This window comes from Pithys albifrons, chromosome 6 (assembly GCF_047495875.1).
Source record: "Pithys albifrons albifrons isolate INPA30051 chromosome 6, PitAlb_v1, whole genome shotgun sequence".
NCBI lineage: Eukaryota > Metazoa > Chordata > Aves > Passeriformes > Thamnophilidae > Pithys > Pithys albifrons.
Genome location: NC_092463.1, coordinates 56,267,838 through 56,291,061, shown reverse-complemented (window position 1 = coordinate 56,291,061; position 23,224 = coordinate 56,267,838). Strand labels below are relative to the sequence as shown.

The 23,224-nt window shown below is 39.7% G+C and overlaps 1 long non-coding RNA gene across 1 annotated transcript in view; it reads left to right on the top strand.

Moving 5' to 3' along the window:
* LOC139673719 (uncharacterized) overlaps positions 1-23,224 on the top strand; it is a 57,785-nt gene that overhangs the window by 8,809 nt on the left and 25,752 nt on the right. The window contains exon 2 of the long non-coding RNA XR_011698186.1: positions 4,272-4,353. This is a non-coding gene — a long non-coding RNA (uncharacterized lncRNA). The remainder of the gene's footprint in view (positions 1-4,271; positions 4,354-23,224) is intronic.

Genomic DNA, 23,224 nt, shown 5'->3' with positions numbered 1-23,224 from the left:
AGATCATGGTTTGGGGTGTTTGTCAGTGTATGGGGAAATAGGGGGGTCCCTAAGTTGATAACTGAGAAAATTTATCACATCTTTGCTTTTGGAAAGGAGGGAATGAATGATTTAATTTCCCTTGCAAAATTTCTCAGTTTCATTATGTAAATGCTTTCCTTAAGTTACTCATTCTGCTTTGAGAGGAAGGATCAAGCAGGGACTTGGAAAGAGATTAAGTTGGGACTTCAGTGACAGAAGCACCTTCTATAAGTATAAAAAAAGACAAATTTTGATAATAAGATATTCAAAAGAAGAGTTAAATGCAATTAATTGCAAAAACAATTGATCATAAAGTATAACTAAGTCAATAATTTCCATTGTTTACGAATAACTTATAAAAATACAGAAGGACTTAAATGATTATTATTATTTAAATTACTTCAGTCATGAAAGTGAGATTAATTCTGTTCTTTAGGAGAGAAGTTCTTTTGATAATTCAAATCTCAGTGCTTTGAAAGGAATCAAAGTTGTGTTGCTCATGCCATGCTCTTCCTCTGTGTACTTTATTGGTGCTAGATTTTCTCACTATTTTCTCTGTTTAGCATTTCCAAATATTAAGTGTTTTTCACAAATTGGCTGCTCTAACACCATGTGAAATATCATATTCTATATTGGAATTACTTCAAAGAGCGTATATGTTTTCCAAGTACCTTCCCATGAAATTCCTCTTTTCATTGTGCTCACAAACTTCAGAATGATTTTTCCTTGCAATCTTGAAGTTTTAAAACCATGAATTCCTATAGCCATTTACTGTTAATAATCTTCAATGAAGGCATACTAGGAAAAAAACCCTTTCCTATTAGGTGATAATGGGGAAAAAATCCCAAGGAGTTCAAAATCAGTTGAATTGTATTTAAATACAGGTCAATTTTCAGGAAAAAAAATAAGATAAATTTTAGGCAGGTTGGAAAATAAAAGGCAATGTGTGTTCATGATGCATCTTATGGATTTTGTTTGGCTTTTTTCCCCCCTCTCATCACAGACTCTGGATCTGAGCATTAGTTATGTTTATCCTTTAATCCTACTGTCTGGGCTTGTTTATGTAAGATTTATTATATAGCCTCGGTGGGTGGTTAAATTAAAAACAAAACTGACCCTCAGTCAGTGCAAGAATACCTTCAGATTGCTTTCTGCAGACAAGTTAAATTTATTCTCAATTCATTATGTAAGAGTGGAGTTCCACATTTCCCGAGCCACAAGAGACAAAACTCACTGCCAGTTGTATCTGCGTTTTTGCACTTCCCTAACTCATGAGCAGCAAAATAAGGAGAAAGAGCAGCTGTGTCCTTTTTCTGTGTTTCCTTGAGATGGAAACTCTCTGAATGACTGTACTTCATTGTTCACTTACTCAAACACTGTTAGAAGAGAATGTGCTTACTATAGGCTGTGTACAAACCTCACCCAGTAGGGTTTTGTTGTTGTTGTTCTTGGTAAACTTTACAGGAAAATAATTGATAGCTACCAGAAGCACAGGGATTGGGTGAACAGACATAAAAACCACAACATTGCTAGTGCTCCCTTTTTTTTTTTTGCATACAAGCCCAATTTCAACAGGTGTAAGTCATATTAGGGATTGAATGCATTGATCTTAAAATCCTTGTTGATGCTACAGCTTGTTCTGTTAGGACACTCTAGTTGGAGGCTTTCAAGCTTATTTTTTTCCTCTGTTTGATGAATGTGCTGAAGCAGACAGGAAATAACTAGTTGTCTGGACCGTGGCTGAATTAACAGTTGTGGAAGTCACAGATGTTTTCACTCTGTGTGTTTTTTATTCTGTAGTCACAGGACAGGTACAGAGAAACTGTGGTGGGCTTGTCCTGATGTGCTGCTGGGAACTGCAGATTAAATTCATCCTGGTTTAAAAGACCTACATGAGGTTTATTAATCTTTAAAATTCCACTTAAATCCTGTTTTAATGTCTTAAGTATGATTTAAATGATGTCTAGTAAGGCCTTTTGTAGAGAGGGGGAAAGAAGTGACCCTACAGGAAACATTGTATTTTGCAATTTCATCAAGCCATATATAACAGGATTTCAAGGCCACTGATGGACTGACCTTTTGTGAAATTTGAACTGCATATTCTCTGAACAAATATATAATTTCTGCTTAATCAAAAAACCCAAAGGAATAGCCAATGAGTAAATGACCTAGCTTAGGCTTTTAAGCGATGGATATTGCCAGCGACAAATATTTGACTACTCTCTATGGTGTCCTACATATTTATTTAATTTTTAAATGTTTGGGATTTGTTTAAAATAATGTTTTGGGATGTTTCTTGTTCCTTGGTTGTTTTTATTGCTGCTTGTAAAACACCCATGCAAGCAAAAGACAAAACAAAGTGAATTCAGCATTTCTCCTACAGTGTTTTTTAAAGCTGTATGAAGTGACTCGTGTAAAAAAGCTAAACTGGTGAATCCCTCCCTGGCTCCAGCTCAGTTGCTTTCATGACTATCATTGCATACTCATATGAAAAATCTGGGCAGAAATGTCAGTTTTCAATTACAGCATCTTCAACAGGGATTCAGAGATTAAAAATTCTAGTGAGTGCTGTAAATCTCAGAGCAAAAATGCAATGGATCTCTGCAGTTGTTCTAGGCTGTGTTAGTCGTATAGAGAAGACATAACATCAGCTTACCCTGAAAGCACATTTTAAGTCCTGCTCCTTTGCTCTGAGAGCAGCAGGTCTGTGGGCTGGTGTGGGTGTGTGGTCCCGTGGTTAGGACAGGAGAGCACAAGTACAACAGAGCTCTGACTCTGCACCAGCTCTGCCATGAACTCCCTGGGCAAACCACAAAACTCTGCTGTTCGCTCCACTCACTCAGGCTGGATAAAATGTTGAGTTTCAGAAGTGGCCAAGAACCTTACATAGCAGATACTTGATATGCTTGGGATTCTCAGAGAATAGATGCTGTGGAAGTTTAAAAAGTACACGTAATTATTCACCTAGGCTACAAAGTTTTGCTGATATCCCAGCACAGCTATGTAGTGAAACACAATGCATTCCCTTCCCGTATCAGGAATAGGTGGGTTTGGCTTTCAAAGGCCTGAGTAGCTTTTAATTTGCAGTTTTAAGAGACTAAATACTAAGTGACCCATCTGTATAGAGTATTATTATTTTTACAAATGCTCTTAGGTTAATATTGAGGAATTTTTGTCAGCTTACAGTTGGTTCATTACAAAGTATGTCTAATTCATTGCTGTCACATGCTCTAAGGTGTGATGTGAGTGCAGGTTTTATTCAATTTCCCCCCATAGGCAAAATATTTTTACTTAATTATGTGTAATTTTTCAATCTTTTTTGCTCACTAACAAATTGGGACATATGCTTTTCAGAAGAAGCACGGACTGACAAAAGAACAAATCAGTGGGTGGGAATGTGCAGGAAATGTTCTTCTGAGGCTTTGTGTGCAGAGAGATTGGAATTGCAAGGCTGAATTTCTGCACCTGAAGTGATGTATCAAGACTGAGGCATAACTTAAGGGAGGGTGGTCTTAACACAATGCAACAAGCCTACTAGGAAAACTAGGATTTGGGGGTCTCCAAAATAAAATTTAAAAAAAAAATAAAAAGAAGTGTGAGAGAAGGTGGGGGTTTTATTTTTATTGTGTGTGCTGAAATGCGAAAATATGCATTTAACCAAATAGTCTCTATGGTGGTACTTGGTCAAACTTAAAATAAGAGGAAGATGAATACTCAGCAGAGAGTGGTTTAAATTTATTTAGTCTTTTCTAAATACAAATATGTGCAGGGAGAAAGGGTTTCTGACGCATTATTAAAATGGGATGGTAAAACATGTACTCTGTGACTGCTTCTGTTTGCGAGTTAATGAGGAAAGGATGTTACTGATTGTCTTTCAAAACTGGGTTCTAAGTCATTAAAGGTTTAAATTCACAGGAAGTCTGTCTTCAATATGGGTTACTATTTCTAAGGTCTCTGTACCAAGTGTAGCAACTGAAAGAATTTTGGATTTAGAAGGATTGCCCTCCATTCCCTCTGTGACAACAGGAACCTGCAGCTTCAATTAGTGGTCAAGCCACTGTAGGAGGCACAGTACATTATTGTGAGTAAACACAGGATAAAGTGCACTGCCTTTGTCTTGAGGAGCTTAAAGCTGAAAGATGGACTGACAAACCACAGGCAAGATAACAAGGCAGTAGGTTGATACAAAATGCAGATGTGTTTGCAAGAATAAAGTTCTTTTATCTTATGTTTTGCTTTGTCTTTTCAAGGGCAGTCATTTTGGAGTTCCAGACCAGGACAAGAAGAGGAAGATGAGAGTAGGGATGTCAGGAAGCACAAATTTTATGAGAGGTAAGCATTTCATGAGCTCTCGTTACCCTAACTAGATAGCAGAGTCTTTCGCATTGCCTACTCTAAATTAATTAGTCCCACATCAGTCCCTGGAAAGATGTGACAGCAGCAGCATTAGGGTAAGAGATCTGTGATTATCCAGGCAGGTATGTCCAAAACTAATAATCTGAAAGCAGCTTGACTTTCTCTGGGAAAATATAGCAGGTGGCATGGATAAGAGATCACTCAATACCAGGTAAGGTTTTTCAAACTGTCTCTGCATGTTTATCAGCAGCATCTCATTTGTTACGTGAACTTGCTGGGATAATTCTGAATTGCATATGCCAGTTGGCTGGTAAAGCACATTCCAGAAATTGCTGTCAGGGATCCTTTATCAAATGAGAATTTTTTAATTGCATTTTTGCAGGATTTTCCTTTTGGGTCAAGTATATTCCATTCTTTCCTTGATGATAGGGATGGTACCATAGAAAGGGTGCATATTGAATTGAGAACTGCCAGTATGCTATAAACAAGTGGAAAAATGCTAATAGCTTCAAAAACTATGTAGTAAAAGAATTTTATTTTTCTTAATATTACTAAGAAAAAGTGTCAAATCATGCACTTAGAAAGGAGTAGCTGGATGGTTATTCTGAAGAAAAAATGCTTTAAAATTTGCTAGGGCTTCTGGTGGACTGAGATGCAAATGGTGGCGTTTGTAAATATTGATATTTTTATTCATTGATACATGATTTTTTGTAAAAATTAAAAGTGAGGGTGTTTAAATAGAGGTATCATTTATAACAGATGTAAAATAATCCTCTACTCCAATAAATGCTCTTACTGTTTCATTAGAACTGCTTTTCTCTGATGTTAGCCTTAAGTGGCTCAGACAATAGCAGGTTAGACATTAGGAAAGGCTTTGGTAATGCTAAGAGCAGCATGGTGCTGGAATGATTGCCAGGCTGTGGAGCTGCCACTGGAGACCTCCAGGAGCTTTTTAAATCTTCACTAATCAGGTGTGAGTTGACTGTACATGAAAAGGAAGGGTGGGGGCAGCCCAAATGAACTCTTAAAACTCCTTCATCCTGTTTTTTTCTCTGATTCTGTATATCATTCATACACACACATGAAAACCCTGCTGTCGAGTTCTCTTATTATCCATTGTGCCTTCTTAGCCCAGAGATTTGTGATTTTAGCAGAACAGAAAGTGAGAATCCTGTGTGCATTGCCAGAAGGCACTGATATTTTGACATTTCCATTCAGTAACATTGCCTGACAATCTTTTGAGGAATGAAATAACTACACATCTTGGGCAGCATATAAATGTACTGGCTCTGCATTGTACAGGCTGTGTGTATTCAGTACATGTCTCAGTTCGTTGTGGTGCACGAAGGTCATTTATAGGTTCTGTGACATCTGAGAACTTGCTAAGGGGCTTCTTCATGGCTCCAGACCACTGACAATCACATCTTTGCTGGGGGGTGATGTTTGGGAGAAGTTGGTAATGAGCCAAAATCAAGTCTCAAGTTGGGGTTTGCTTAATACAGTGGGATCTATTCCAGATAACTAAGATTTAATACATTTTGAGGAGGGAGTAGTTTTGTGTCTAGTTCGTGCAGAAAAGCAAAGCAAGTTTTCCTACATTTTTGCAATCTTAAGTGTAAATTTTCAGGTGTTTGAACAAAGCAGTGCTAGGGATAGGGCCCTGAGGGTCCTGGTGGATGGCAAGTTGAACATGAGTCAGCAGAGCCCTGGCAGCCAGGAGGGACCACCCTGTCCTGGGGGGCATGAGGCACAGCATCGCCAGCCGGGTGAGGGAGGGGATTGTCCTGCTCTGCTCTGCTCTGCACCGGGACTGCCCCACCTGGAATATTGTGTGCAGTTTTTGGTGTCTCATTATAAGAAGGATATTAAGTTATTGAAGAGTGTGCAAAGGAGGGGCCATAAGGATGGCAAAGGATCTAGCGAAGAAGACATGCTAAGGACAGGCTCAGGTCACTTGGTCTGTGTTCATCCTGGAGGAGACTGAGGGGAGACTTCATTGTGGTCTTCAACTTTCTCACAAGCGGAGATGGAGGGGCAGACACTGATCTCTGCTCTGTGGTGACCAGTGACAGCACTGAGGGAATGGCCTGAAGCTGTGTCAGAAGAGGTTTAGGTTGGGTGTCAGGAAAGGGCTTTCACCCAGAGGGTTGTTGGGTACTGGAACAGGCTCCCCAGGGCAGTGGTCACAGCATCAAGCCTGAGAAGTGTTTTGACAGTGCTCTCAGGCACATGGTGTGACTCTTGGGGCTGTCCTGTGCAGGGCCAGGAGTTGAACTTTGATCCTTCTGGGTCCCTTCCAGCTCAGGGTGTTACGATTCTATGATTGAAGGTCTCTTCCAACACTGAGGATTCTATGGAAAACTATCAAATAAGTAGTAGCTTTAAACTGTAGTTTCATGTGTCCTGGATAATCCTGGGAAAGAGATGTAATTTCAAAGAGCTACTTAAACAGTAGGAAGCTTTTGAGGTATTTTCACAGGGTGTCTCCAAGATCAACCAAGAAACTCAAACAAAGATCCTTGCAAAGGAAGAAGACAAGGAAGGCCAAAATATGAAAAACTGGATGATAGATGATGTGCCAGAGCTGTCTCTAGAGCTCTGTCTTGTGCCAGGGAAGGGTAACTGCTGAGAAATTGTATTTAGCAAGAAGCCAAAAATTCTTTGCTAGCTATGCGTCAAATTGTTAGGTGGAGTTGCATGAACTAGTTTGTCTTTGGGTCCCTACTGTATTCTCCCAACCTTCTCTATAATCCAGGAATGAATTATAGATTATTTTATAGCCATTGTTTCAAAGAACTGCTTATCCCCTAAGAATTACCTGCAGACATGCTGATACATATTGAGTTCTGAAAGAACCAGTGCATAGGTATGACCTGAAGCAAGCAGACCTTTGACTGCTTTTATTCAGGTTACATGAGGTAATATTTTGTTGCATTATGTCAATTGTTAGGAAGCTTAGGATGACACCATTTCCTAGGGTTTAAATGGTTAATTAGAAGCTTGGGTTGAGATATAAAATTAAATACTTGTACCTTTCCTTTTGCGCACTGAAACAGTAATGAACTACTATGTAAGGCCAGACATTTCCTCTAGCAAAAGTGGAAATTCAACTCGTATGCAGCTTTTTGGCAAGAGATTAAACAAAACCTAATTGCTTAAATTATATTTGCAAAATATTTCTAAACCACTGGACTGTTTCCCTTTTCACTTTTGCTACAAAACTTGAAGATTTTTGAGGGAGACCTTTTTGTTCTTCTCATCCATTTACTTTTATAATGTCTAATACATATTTAAAATGTCAAATTTCATCATCTTTATCACCATTCATCATCTTTAGTAGAACTGAGAAAATGAGCATATTGTGAACAAAGCTGCCTTTTGACCCAAGTTATCCATAGCTGTATTTCCTGGAATTTAACAAAAATAAATTAAATTTGCAGACAGGCTAAATATTGCTTCCCACTTCAGAATTCAGACTTTCTTATTGTTGCCCAAAAACTAGTAGGTAAAAGCACCTCCAAACTGATTTCCCACTCCTTTAGTTCTGGGTGTAGCATGAGGTTGGTTGGATCAGTGTTCTGGCATTGCTCGTTTGTCCCAGCCTGTGGTGGTTCCTGGGCACATGTTCATGGTTGGTGACAGGAGGAACTATCACAGCTCTGCCTTCTGCTGCTCATCTGTGCTTTGTGGTCTCATCAGAAAAAAGGGCACTTGTGTGGGGCTAGAAATCTTGGCCTGGCAGTATTGTTGCTTGTGATTGACTTTATTAAGTTCCTCTAATAAACTGCAGGACATTTGTAGAGCTGTGGAGGTCTCTGTGATGCTGTGGTTACACTCGGTGGAAGTCAATGGTGGCCTCAATTTCCACTGTGGAAAGCTAAAGAAAAGCCAATCAGGGAAAATCAACAAAGAAACTTCTCATAGTTTATGGATGCTTATTAAATGGTGCCACACAGGAGCCTCATGTCCTCTGTGGTTCACTTGTAATGGGGAAAATCCAACAGAAGCTAACAGACATGGTGTCTGAATTTTTGTTTCCTTTTTTTTTTAATTTGGCCAGCAAAAAGTTCTAGACCAAGTATTTTACTGATTTATTTTTAATATGCACGGTGTGGTGGTTCTGGTCATGGGTTTTAGTGGTGACCCATCCAAGCAAAACTTTGGACAAGTGAATAAGCACACTTTTATGAATAGGTACATGGAGAGCAGCAGAAAGGAGCTGGATTAAAAGAAACAGTTTTGAGAATAGGCAAGTCTGAAGCCACAAAAGTTACAGCTGTGGTGGTGAAGTAATAGTTCACCCCCCGGAGGACATTACCTTACACTGAGGGAGGATTGTGAGCTGCTAATGACTGCTGGAAGAGGAACATCCTTTAGGAGAGGTGAGGCTTGGCAGAGCTCTGAAGCAAAATCTGTGATGTTGTGACCTCTGTTATACCATCTGCTCTGCCTTTCTGGTGGGCTCCCCTTGGCCCTGCTCAGATCCCTGGCATTGACAGTGTAATTTGCATGTTGTATGACCCATCTCTATGCTTGTGATGCTTGGAGAATTAGAATGTGGTTCTCTACAAAAGTGAACACTGACTGTGGTGGGGAATATTGCAAATAGTTTTCTATGACACAAAGTTCCCTTTTCCTGCCTGGTATTTTAAGGGAAATGCAACACCAGATGGGGGTGAGCAGATAGTCTTGTCATGCTAAGGAAAGACAGTTTGACAAAAGAAAAAGCACCACCATTTATTTTCTTCCCAACACCTCCCAGCAGTCATGGCACCCAGCCAAAGGCTTGGTTTTTTTTAATTATTAGTATTTTGCAATGCTAAAACCTGACTTGAGATTTCAGACAGGTCTAATTCAAATGCAGTATTAAACCATGCTAGAATGTGTTCCAGAGTGCACCACTGCACAGTTTAAATGACCACTAAGGTAGCACATCAGAAAGTGTGCACTGCAGAAATGATGATTTTCTGAACAAGTGGCAGTTAATTTAGATTAATAGGTTTTGCCCAAGTGCCTCAGAGAAATTTTCACTAGCAATTAAAATAACAATATTTCATGCTAGCAAAGACATTTTCAAATATCAAAAAGTTACTTAACTATCAGTTAGGCTTCATGAAGTGATTCTTAATGAATTCATCAGCTAAATTAAACTTAATTAACTGATTCTTGCAGTATCATTCAGAAAAGTTATAATTATTTCCCTTTTAAATACAGGGAAACTGAGGTAGATAATTCAGATGGTGAGGGCCATGTACAGCATTTAGTCTATAAACAGAATTGAAGGCTGGGTTCCCACAGCTGCTCTCCTGATATTAAAACCACCAGCCCTGACTTCATATCTATTTAAAAACAAAACAAAAAAAGAACAATGAACCAACAGCAACAAAAAAAAACCACCCAAACCAACAACACCAGTAACAACAACAAAAAAAGGAAACAGAACATCAAAATCCAATGAAAAAAACCAACCCACCAAGATACACCACAGCAAACAGACAAAAATCAAACACCCAAACAAACCAAAACAAACAAAACCCACCCAAACAACCTTTCCTCTTGTCTTAAAAAATCATCAGTTTGACTGCACTGGCTACTCAAACAATGTCTGAGAAATATTTTAGTTAAATATCTTTTAAAAGGACTTGAAACCTGATAAAAATTAAAACAATAAACTTCTGTTTTACTGACCAAGTTTTATTAGTTCATGGCTTTTCCCATTGTTGACTTGATGGTGTGTGGTTTATAAGTGGAAATGTAACCTCTTTTCTAACAGGAATCTTTCTGTAAAGTATGCATTTTAACCTTTCATAAGTCATCACAGTAATGCCCCCAATTTATTTCAAGATTTTCAAAATCCCTGTGGCTAGATAAAAGCAGAATTCACCTCCACTTTAGTTGAATGACCTGCAGAACTGGCAGCACAAAATCCTGAATTTGATATCCCCTACCACCTCTGGAAAAAGCTGCAGTAGTGAACTTGTGCAGACAGGCTTATGCCTTTGAGTGTGGCAGAGACACACAGAGAAAACAGTGAATAAAGAGTTTCTCTGGTTCTTCCATAATTGCACCAGACCCATTGGGGTGTGCTTTTCCCAGTCCCTGAGCAAACTAGGACAGAGGAGCAAAGGTGGGATGTTCTCACTGCTCAGACAGCAGGAGGGTCAGTATTGCCTTCTGCCTGTGACTGTCATCCAGCACAGAGAAATGCATTCCTTGCTGAGGCTGTATTTAAAAACAGCATCTAACCCATAGACAAAGGCTAATTCTGTCCTTATCTCATGACTTACATTGTTCTCTGGAGCAGGGCAAGGCAGCAGCCTTTCCAACTCAAGTCACTGGACCCCAAACTTTAATAAAAGGGATCAGATTCTTACTGTCATCCATTATCATGTCTTAGAGGACACCACAATGGCAAAATGTTGATGGGTTTCACTGCTGCTGCTTAGCTGGACTATGTGACAGGCTGCTGTGAGCACAGAGAACAGGTACCTCAGTGCATATAACAAATTATTATACATACAATTATTATTTTATTACAGCTATTGAATACTGCTTAGAAAATAATAACCAATGATTGCATGGAGGCACAGAGCAAGTGGAAGAATATGTGGGTTGGAGCTTACTTTAGTTTTTGACTAAGCAAGGACTGATGGTGTTCTTGTTCCACTAATACATAAACACGACAGTCATGACTTTGTTTTGAAGAGCAGAAAACCAGTAGTTGATTATTTACTTTGAGCAAACTTTCTTAAACTCTCAATCTATTGTGTATCTTATATTGTAAGGTGTGGCACCCCTTCTGCCTTTCCACAGGGCTTAGGGAGCTTGGACACTGCAGCTCACCATGGGCTGAATGCTCTCCTTTCCTGATATTCCTCCAAGTTCCTTTGGCGGGGCGATGATTTCTGCCCTACCCTGCTGCACGTTAGTGACAGTTTCCTTTGAAGAGAGCCCATCTCTATGTTCCAATGCTTTGTGTAATGGCTGCAGTGCAAGTGCCCCTGATCTGGGGATCTACAGAGCACCCCTGCAGGGGCAGCAATACAGCCCCTCTGCCTCCATGGGCAGGGTCTCTGGGGCTTCACCCTTTGCTTTCTTCCCATGACCAGTGCTGTCATTTGAGTGTTGCGTGTTGCCTGAAGCCAAAGTTGTTCTTCCTTCAGCTGTTTAAATGTAAATAATTAATATGCTTTGTTATTAATGGAGTTGGAATGATGGAAGGGGGGACACACAAACACAAAACTTGTTTTCTTCTATGTGGGAAGGAATTCTACTGTTCTTGGAGCCCTAGGGTGTTTTATTTGCTACTTTGCAGTGTTGACATCTCCAGATTTTGATATTGGCCTCCTTACCAGGATGTTTTGCTTCAACACCGATGAAGGTAAAATACCTGGACTAGTCTATCACTTTGTGAAAAGCTATCTATAAGGAAATGAAGTTTTTACGGGCTTTGTAGGCAGATTGTGGAAAGTCTTGATTGCTGAGGCTCCTGCTGCAAAACATATGTCCCGTATTTGGAATATGGGATTTTGAAATATGGAGCACCTCATGTGTGCTTACTCTGGGAAGAGCTGTAAATCTCCTTTCTAATGGCATGCTCAGGTTGTCAGGTACTGTATGTCCTAAGGAAGGTTTTAGTATCAAAGTTGGTGGTTCATGAGACCAGTAGGTGGAAGGGAGGAGTGGGAAATAGAAGAAATCAACCTCCAAGCTCTCAAATGCCAAATCAACAGCTCTCACACAGCCCCCTCAGCTGTCAGGAGCAGTAAGTCCTTCAGGCAGAGCTCACAGGGAGTTGACTTGTCCTGCTGTGACACCAGGCGGTGACCACCCCAATGTCTGCCTGTCCCCAGGCTGTGGTTCCTGCACCCATCCCCACAGCCATGCCCCATCCTGTGGTGGCATCCCAACCTGTGCATTCTGTCAAATCACACATCTTGAGGTTTTCCATCTTTTCTTTCATTCTGTGCTCCAACAGAATCAGAGTGGCTGTAAGCTGAGAAACTCAGATTCTATTCCTGAGCACTTGTGTGGGTCTTGATGACCATGGGCCCTGATGCACACCTGCCATGGTCCTAGTGGAGGTACTTCTCACTCTGTCATATCTTTGTTAGTGCTTGTTTCCAGTGAAGGGAAGGACAACCTGAAGTACTGCAGAAAAACACACAAATTACAAATATCCTTTTACATGAAGTTATTCCATATGCAATGCTTCTATATTGATAAACCTTGTAAAAAGGCATTTGACAAACCTTTGATACATAGCTAAGAATGAAAACTGAGAATACTAAGGATCTGAAACATTTCTTCACATCTGGTATGAAGCATTATAACAATTACTGCAGCCAAGATGGATGCAACATTCAAATTTGAAAGGAACAAAATGTTTGCAGACACAAGTGGCAATGTTTGTTTCCTTAAGTGTTCTGGAATAGTGCCTGGTGCTGGAAGTCATAATGTGCCCCCAGAAAGGCAATACAGATTACAGCAACAAAGTTGTCTGGACCAAACCAGGAATACTGAAATCTATAAGGAATGTCAGTGTTTTGAGTGGGGGGGAGAAACCCAACTGCAGTGGTTCATCTCTACTACTGCTTTAGTTGTCTGATATTTTGAAGTATCCTGAAGAATTGCAGGTCACTAATTGTCTATAATTTTGTTCATTGTGCTTGCACAGCATCTAACACTTGATCATCTAAGGCTGTTGGATGTCAAGTGCTCTGGTGTTAAGTGAAATCCTACTGCTTTCATCTTTTGTATTTCCCTATATACCGGGATCCCTCTAAGTAGACAGCATGGTTGACATAACTTGAGTATGCTTCAACTGGAAGCCGTGGGAGATGTTTCATAGACTTCAAGAAGAGGGTGCTTTGTCTCCAAGAGACAAAATGATATGGTTTGCTGACCTTACCTTGTTATCTGAAAATGAACATCTGAATGTTAAAATAAAGTTTCAGTTGGTTTCCCTTTGCATCCTTTCCTCGAGTCAGTGATGTACCCAATCGATGATGATGAGCTATGTTGCTGGACCAAATAAGCTGCTAAAGGACTGCGGAGAAATCTTGGCAGAGGTCCAAGCTCCTTTCCATTTTCTCTCTACTTTAGAAGGAACTAAACAGCTGGTGTCTTCCATCTGACTGGAACTAGGCTTTTTTCGCATGCTCTTAATACAGTGCAATTTTGACTATGAAAAGGCAATAAATTATTGTTGTCATGATTCTGGTTTCTGCTGTTTAAGGCAGGCTGGCAGGACCAAACTGAATCAAAACAACTTTTCTTTTAAATAACTGCTTGAAAGTCAAGATTATGCAGTGGTATCATTAAAACATCTCAGAAATACCTGGAGATGTTGCAAGAGCTGATTCAGATGCCTGTAAGTCTGACAAGTTGAATTTGGTCTGTTGAAGGCCTTGAAGAAGAGCTGTCAATCCTTTAAGTCTGACTGAATTGACTTGAAAGGCTGTGAAGATTGCTCTTAAAAGAGAAATAAGCAAAAATATATTGTGGTTGTACTCTAAGGACAAATTGCTTCATCAGATATAGATACAAATGCAAGTTCCTTCTCTGTCTATTACTTTTGAAGATTGTAGGTCTCAGCATTTGAAGGTTAAGAGCAAAGCCTCTATTTTTCTTCTGAATGGCTGAAGGCATTGTTTTATGGCTCTCATATTACAGCTAAGCTGTATTTCTTAATAATTGGAGAAGGAGGTTGGAGGATGCCACTTGCATAGAACTGTAACTTGCTTGACCATCACATGTTTATGGATAGGAATTCTTTCAATGCCTTAATTACTAAGAAGACACAAGTAGTTAAGACAGAGGTTAATAAATGTCTGCTCAGTTTACTTTTGGTTGAATGTACACTGAAAGAAGTAAACTGAAGATGGATTATCAAGTGCTGACTGTTGTGGTCTTAAAACCTGCCAAAAGCAGAAGTGTGTGGCACTGCAAAGCCCTGACTCAGGAGAGCAGGGAGGCTTTGCAGCTGGTTGCACAGTGGGGTGTTGTTCTGTGCCTGTCTTTAAGCACATTAGGTGGCCACTTACAAAATAATGTCACTAGGCTTCTGCCCCTGCCACCGCAGGGCTTTGTACTCCTATTACATGACTTTTAAGGAAACAAAAGGCAAAAGAATGCGCGGAAGCCTCCTCAGCGCCTCTCTAATGACCTGTTGTAGCGTCGCTGCTGCTGGAGGGCAGGCAAACAAAGGCGTCCCCTCCCGCCACTGTGCCCGGACTCTGATAGGAAGCGCTGGCTGCGCTGCCACCCTCGGAGAGGGACCTGCAAGTCCCAGCAGTCGAGGGGATGGAGAGGGAAAACCAGGAATATTAGTCTGGAAAAACTGCTTGCTGCCATCTCTGCTGGTTGGTGTGTGCCCACACGAGTGTTTGGGACACTGCCTGTTGCAAACTGGGCTTTGGCATCCCTGAATCTATTTTAAATAACTTCAAATATCAAAAATCTTGGTCAATAATAAGAGCTAATCTTAAACAAGATTAATAAATAATAAAATATTATTGTGAATTGAAAGAATGTTGTGTATTTGGGGTGGTGGGCTGTGTGTGTTTGTTATTCCCCCCTCCTCAGTATTTTTTGTAAGTTTTTAATAAGAGCAGAAAGTTTTGGGTGTCTGTAAAGCATCTCACAAAAGCTGGCACTTTGTGTCTTTGGTCTAGTACATGCGAACAGGAAAAGGAAAACACTTGTCTCATCGTCTAAACTAATAAAGTACAAAAATAAGGACTGAGAATATGGAAAATGGAGGGCTCTTTTTAAGCTTTTTCATTTTAATAAATACTAAAAGATATTTGAAAATACTGAAAGTTTTATTATGCAACTAAAGTTCTGATTTGATTTTATTCACTGATTGACATATTCTGAGTGACAAGACCTCAAACATAATTTTCATCTCCATGTTTGTTTGATTCTGTGTCTTGGCAAACAATTGCCATTCATTTCAGGAAAGAGTTACCAACTTTGGTTTGGTCTTTCTCACAAAAATAAGTGTAGGGATTGTTCTGTGGAAAATAGATCTCTAGTCAGATACTGTGTTTTCAGTTCCAGATTTGGAGGCAGTGTTGTCTGCATAAGGACTGTAGAATTTTGCTTTCTGTTTAAACATGGTTATAAATATAAAAACTATCCTGCTTGCATGCAAAGTGTTGATTTATTGTCTTTACTTGAAGCAGTTTATCTGTTTAGATATCTTTCCAGAAATGGAGGTCTTTGTTATTTAAGATATTATTCATTATGTTTCTCTGAGTGTAAATATTTCATTTATATAAGTCTTTCATGCAAAAAGATAGAAATTGGTGTTAGGTAGCAATTCTTCTGATTGAGTTAATTTTAGTGAAAACAATAAAATCAGAACAAGATGATTTTTGGGGAATCAAAAAGAAGGGAAAACCAGACCCTGGCCTTAGCTTTAAAGCAAAATAAAACATGTAGTCATAACTGCACTTAATGTATATAGTTTACATAAACACTATTTATGAATTTTCTATGAAAATGCCATCTCTTCATACCAAAAAGTCCTCTCTGTCCACAGCATTTCCATTCTTCACCTCTTTAAATCAAGTTAAGTACTTGAATCATTTTCTGTGAGTTTTATCTGATTAGTGACCTTATGTGTGACATCTGTCAATACCTTGGACTTTTTTAAAATTGCAGTAGAGAAAACAGTATGACCTGAAAAACTCTGTAAATTAGATAGTCCTCTGTTTCATTCAGATGAATTAAAACAATATTTAAGTTAATATACTCTTCACATTCTAAGAAGGATGAGTTAATTTTAAAATAATTCACTTATTTTTTTAACCTTTGGCTATTACTGTAATTTCAAATCTGGCCATTTTAATAGGGTCAATTGTTTATTGCCTGATGCTATGAGTGAAATGGAGCATCAGGAGGAATCAGCAGAAACTGGCATGGTTATGGCAACCCAGCAAACAAATATGTCCAAATTTCTTGTTTTTTCCCTTACAGAAAGGTGCAGAGCTTGTTGGCTGGGTGGTGCTCGTTGTATGAGGAGTGTCAGATAGAGATTGTGTATATCTGAAAAGCCATCTCTTCAAGTAGACTCTTAATTCATCACCACCATGGTATTCACGTACTGTTAGGGTGATAAAAACTGAACCCATCCCCACTCCTACATGCTGCCTTCAGAGTGTTTTGTTTTGCAGCTTCTTAGAAGTTGTTGTAAGTTCCTGCATCTGGGGGAGAGCTCATCAAAGGAAACACATCTTTGGCATTTTCAAATTCTCAGCTGGGTCTCAGGCACTTGCTGTCTCTGTAGGAGGCACATGGGATCTGATCCCTCTGAAGTATCTGCAGGCAGCCTGAATGCTGGGCAAAGGACCCTCAAGAGTAGTGCCAGGTACTTCTCTGTCCCACTGCTTTCAGTAACAAAAAGGGGAGGAATCTAACACTGGCAGGATATGCTGGGATGTCCTGAGTGGAACTGAGAAGAAATAGTTGATCGTTATTTTAATGACCTTTGGGCAGGAATGTGTTTTATGTTCATCTGTCAGCAGCAATCAAGATATACTGAGAAGTAGTATGGATAACAATGTACCCTAGTATGTTCCAAAATATGGATGGTACTTCTGTGAAATAACTGCTATCCTCTAGATACATAACCACACAGAGGAGAAATGAATTGGAAGTTATCCCCCTTTTCTTTTAGCTGGTTGTGTGCTTGGCATTAACTTTTCCTCCGTGAAGTAGGGGAGCAGGTGATGCTGTATCTGATGCTGTTCTCCCCCTCCAAGCAGGCACAGGATGTGGGAGGGGGGAATGCCTTCACAGCTCAGCAATACTGGACAGAGATTGCAAATAGACACTGGAAAAAAATCCAGATATGCTTTTTCTATTATAAAATTCTTCTGAGTTCATTTCTCTGGCTCTTGCTGAGTGATAGTGCTGCAGGCCCTTACCTACTGCAGAGCCAGAATGTTGTATCATTGCTGTCACTAATAAAACACTCCAAAATGTGAAAGGCTTAAAAAGACCTACATGAAATTTTAGCAGTTTATCACCATTGTAATGTCCTTTAAAATGCCTGGCTCTAACACTGCTGTGTAGGGCTTCAAACGTTTTCTCCCATAGACTACATGAGGAAAAGATGAATCCTGTAACACCTATTGGTTTGTCTTTGTTCCTTTGGTCTGCCTTTGGTATACTTGTGGCAGAGATCTTCTTCCATCTCTTCCAAACCTCACTGATAAGTTAGGAAAGCTACTGCCAGTAATCTTTTCTTATAACTGGCAGAATCTCTGTGCCAGTTCATTACTGATCTGCATGCAAAGATGTGAAACAACTTCCCTTCAGCACTTGATTTCCCAAATCATGCAATGTGAAACCAGCCATCCAGTTACCTGAAGAGACGAGTGCGTTATCCTGCTGCAGAAACATTGATTGGAGTCTGAAGTGTCTTTTAAATTAAAATTTGTTTGCAGATGACCAAATGTGACCTGTAGTGACTTTCATTAGGTAGTCAACAAGTACTTCATGCTACTGTTTGTTAAATCCTCACTGGTCTACAACAAACGTGCTATTCATTCTCTTGGGTTAGTTGTGGCCTGCTTGACAGTGGAGGGCTTTCACTCCTGTCAGTGTGGCCTCCCTTGCACACAGCTGCTAAACAATGGAGCACCAACTAGAGGAAAGGATGGCATCAATTTATAGACTGAGTCATCAACAACTATAGCAATTTTAGCAAATATTACACTTAAAATGCCATTCAGTGTGCTAATGAACTCTCAACCTGTGTGTGAAGTTGCTGCAAGCACCATTCTTATCTCAGACCTTCTCTTACATACTTTAAAGAAGGTTCTTTAATGTGTAAAAAAGATGCCTAAATTAGACAATTAATGTTTTTAGTGTCTATAACGCAAAGTTTCCGGTTTCACGCTGAGCTTTTGTTGCATCTGTGTATTCATGTGTGCCATTTAATGCTCTATTAAGCAATATTAAAATGCCAGAATCATCCAATAATACAAATCATTCAGTAGAGGCATCCAGAGCCTATTCATGTTTCACTGAAACCAAACAGTTCCCAGCTCGTTCGTTACCAGTTGTTTGTGATGCTTTCAACTTCTAGATTGTACCAACTGCTATTTGCATTTGAGAACCTAAGAGAAGGCCAAATTTAGCATAGGTGTGTGAAAAATTTCAGAACAGTAGTAATTAAAACAGTCTTTCCTATCTCATTTTCAGATCTTGAAGTGTTTGCACATTTCTTGGTGTTTTGCTTATTGTCTTTTACTGTGCTCTTCCCCATTCACGGGGTTTGCTTCACACAGAACCAGTGAGATTAAAATATCAAAATCAGCCACTATTTCTAATCTCTCAGGCACTGATCAATAAGCAAATGAAAATTTATCAGTTTTCTTTACAGTTGTTGAAATCCAAAGAATGTTAATACTGACAGAAAATATTTACTCTTTGGGCATGTAAGCAAAATATTTGTGATCAGTCTGTGACAACATCTCATAACAATTAAAATGAGTCACGGCCTAATTAAATTATTTCCCACTTCATTTCACACAGTCATGACCCTCATGACATCTCTGACTGTGGCATCTCCATCCCCGTTTCCATTTAACTTCAGCCAAGGATTTGGGATGTTTGTCATAACAGAATAGCCAAAGCAGACTCTGTCTACGTGACTGTTGCCACTATCGAGCCCACTGGTGTCACGTTCCTGGTGTGCTTAGAGGCACTTGATGTAAAGTGGAGCTTTTGTAATAATTAGGCCAGCAGAAGAACAATATACATATTGTGGTCTTACAAAGACCTCTTTCATCAGACTGTAATACTGCACATATTTCACTGTGCTGAAAGGGTTACAAGTAGACAATTTCTACCTCCAAAAATAAGAAATTTCTAGTTCAAAATTATTACAGATCCATTTCAGTGTGAAAGTGCTTTAAAAAAAAAAACTCCAAAAAATTCCACTTTTTGTTTTGCTTTTCAAATAGAATATTTTTATCAGAATTAGCAAAAATAGGAGAATGAATGTTTCAGAGTTTGCAGTTTAGTTTTATATATAACAGGCCTTTTTCTTCTTTTCCATGTAACTTGGCATTGCCACTTATTCATTCCTTTTGTTTTTCCCATTTTCTTTCATTACAGTTAAAACCATTTGTCATCTATTTTCAGAATCTGAAGAAATTCTAGGCCAAAATGTTATCCATCTTTTTCCCCACCCCCCTAACATCAGTGTACAAGCATTTATTCCTGCATATCCATTCTTCTTACACTCAAGGTGAAAAGGTCTTTGCTGGATGCTGCAGCATCAAAGTACTGCAATTGAAGAGTACAAGAGGTTGAATGTTCTGTGCAGCACTGAATGAATTCATCCTGGGAGGTTTTAGGAGTCTTATGCTGAAACTTGAGGTTACTCTTGGAGAATGTTTCCCTGGGTTCTGGGCAGGTTTTTTTGTTTGTTTATCTTTGGTTTGGGGATTTGTTTTTTCTGTTGTTCTTTGGAGGGGCTGATGAGTAACATACCTGACGAGAGGCACTTATTTTTCTCTCTGAGAGTGTACCATATGTCTGATATTTTTCCTTTAATTATGAAACTTTCTTATTACTAAGGGCTTTAACTGGGACAACACTGATTTCATACACCTGCTAGCGCTGCAGATTTAAATAACTACATAAGAGGGGTTTTATTTTTAACTGGCTTGGAAATGGTTTTGTGGGATGATATCCAGTTCCAGGGTGTGAAGGGGTTTATTCAGTACAAAGAAGACATTTTGTTGTTGTTTCTTTCATGGCCATAGAAAGAGTAATGAGGGAAAACCTATGGATCCAGTAAGGAATCTGGGACACTGTCTGCTGGTCCTAAATTATCTCAGCAGCCACTCATCTCTGTTCTTCATTCCATTTTCCCTGTTGACAATGCTCTGCTCATTCAAGGAACTGTTTTGACTGCATCGCTTCAATTTCTTGTGTCCTCTACTTCTTTTTACAAGGCTTGTCTTTTCTCTGCAAGCATCTGAAGTAGATGAAAAACATGAATACAAGCAGAAGATGCTGTTTGAAAGTGATCTGATGTGTATGGACTTAAAATACCTCAGTGTGTTTGTGGGTGACTTCAGAAGCATTGCAAGCAAGCATTTTTGTGACAATGATGTAAATGCAAACAAATACATCCTTCGGGTTCAGAGGAGAGCTGCTGTGTAGAATGCTGTAGTTTTGCCCCTTCAGGACATCCTGCACCTTTTCCCCTGACGTTTTGGTTATGTGATGTTTATATGGCAAGGCAACTCCAAACCTAAGGAGCTGTGCAAGCGGGAGCTCAGATGTGCACAGGCTGCTGTTCCTCTGTATGTGTGGATGTGAATCCTTCTCCCTTCAGAAAGGGGGCTGGGTGCTTAGAAATGCTTTGAAAGATTTGTTCTATAGTTTTGAACCTCTCATGTACAATTTGCTGTGTTTTGGGAAAGTAAGTGCATTAAATCTGGATGTGTAATATCTAAAATGCTTTGTAATTAATAATGATATAATTAATCAAAGCAGTTTGAAAGCAAGATAAAATCAAGCACGCAATGACAAAACATTGATCTCTAGATGAGAGTTATTTCAAGCTCCTGGTTTCGTAAGCTGGTAAAATGGAGATGGGGAGGGAATGGACTGTCAACGCTTTGGATTTCTTCTGGAAGTAAATTTTTTCAAGCAGGTCTGAACTACTCTGCTTTTGAATGCTAACTACTGGAAGTTGATCTTCACTACACTGCTGCTTTTTTATACAGATTGTTCTAGGATTTGAATGTCAGCTCAGTGTCCTGTGCAAGACATTTCTGTCTCTGTACCTGTCCCATTGTAGTAGTTGAAAGGACGGTTGTCTGTTTAAAATCCCTTCCGTCGCTCCTCTATTCAGAATCATCTTGTCCTTCTGCCATGTCAGATGGTAAGATTTCAGTTCCTGGCCATTACCAAATGAAAGGTATTCAGACAAGTTGTGGACAGTTACCAAGCAGAGGAACAATGAAATATCTGTTCCCTGGGTGGGAGCAAAGGGATTCATCCTCTTTCTTTTGTCAACTGGTAGAACTGCACTAAGCTCCTGCAATTCAGATTTTCTGTTTTCTCCTTTGTTACTAATCTTTTAAGTATAGCAAGAAAGAAGCTTGATAGAGAGTTCATCTACTGCCTGTGTCATTCTGACTGAGCAATAAATCTTTTGAGCCTGTTAATATATTTGTTTCTGGGCATTAAAAAAAAAAGGTACTGAAAAGTAACCCAAAATCCCTTCTAATTTCCTGGATGCAAATCCTTGAAAGGAAAAGCACTGAAACTACTGCAAGAAATAGGGTTATATTGGGAATGAGATTTATTTTATTCAAAATGTAATTACTATTTTTTGGTAGCTCTTTATACTATTATGGGCCTGAACCTGCAGTCAATAAAAACAATTATATTTTTGTTCTTGACTTTAGTGGGCACAGATTAGTACCAGTAACTATTAGAGCAGATATGTAGACTTCATGGTTCTACTAAAAGAAGTGCAGTCAGTGAAATATTTCTGAAGTTTTCAAAAGCTTAAATAAAAAAAAAGAATACCTCATAATATATGTATTTTGTTATGCTTTTTAAGCAGGGCTAGGGAATAAACACTTAAACCATTAGTGGTACTTAATTCTTCACCCGAATTTTTCAAAACAAATTGGAGAAAAGAAATGCAATATCTCCAAAGAAAAGCTTTTCTGTTTTAGCAAAACAGTTTCTTGTTCTGAGCAGTTTGTGGGCTTCCTCATTGCAGTCATATCGCTTAAATAGATTATGGCTAATGTAGCACTGAACTTATACTAATTAGCTGTCTTAATTTTACATTCAGCAAAGCATATTGGCACAGAGAATAATCAACCTGTGCAATTCGATGCCCTCAGAGGTGCTCCCAGCAACCTCTGAGTAACCCGAGAGATGCTTTTCTTTTCCCTCTGCAAGAGCTATATAAAGCTTAATGCAATTAACTATGTGGGCTCAGAGCCCTCCAAGGCTTCTTCAGCATGTGGGCACAACACTTCTGGCACCTCTGCTCAGAGCCACGGGTGGTTCATAGGTGCCATATGAGGCACTCTGGGCACTTGTGTCTTTCAATCCATCAGTCTTACGAATATTGTCTGTTTTCATGCTCTGCCAGTTTAGCCTCTAAGATACTTCATCTTCAGAAAATCTCAGTGAGTTCATGAAGCACTATTTCCTTTGAATAGAGAGGAACTGAGGCCCAAAGAAAGGGCCAGTGAGGTGAGTTGCAGAATCCCAAGGGCAGCTCTTGTGTGGAGTGGAGCATGTGAGGGGCCCTGGAGCTCAGCAAAAGAACCCACCCCATAGATCAGTCCATGTGCACAGCCCTTAGGAAGCACTGCATGAGGAGGGGTGTGTGTAAAACCACACCTCAGGGCGTGTGAGTGGGAGAGCAGGAGTAGTCCCAGCTTTGAAGTCTCATCCAGAAAGCAGGTTACCCAGGTTTAGGTCCCTCCTTTGCCCAAGGGGATCCAAACCCACTGCTCCCACCTCCTTTTGGAGCTCCTTAATCTTTGTGCTATAGGCTGCTCTTGGGTGGCAGTCCCACCCTTCCTGCTGAAGCTGTGCCCACACAAGGTCCTTGCAAAAGCATCCTGGCCTTCCCCTTCTCCTACATCTTCAGCGAGTACCAGCAGCTGCCCTGTGCTTCTCTTCCTTGTTGTAGGATGGCCATATCCCACTGGAATGGTTAAAGCTGGCCTGACCAAGCAGGGTGCCAGCCTGTGAGGAGTTGTAGCAGCTGGGCATGTACACATTGGGGAAAAAACCCCACTTACAGCGCACAGTACTGGAGGAGTTTTTCAAGCATCTT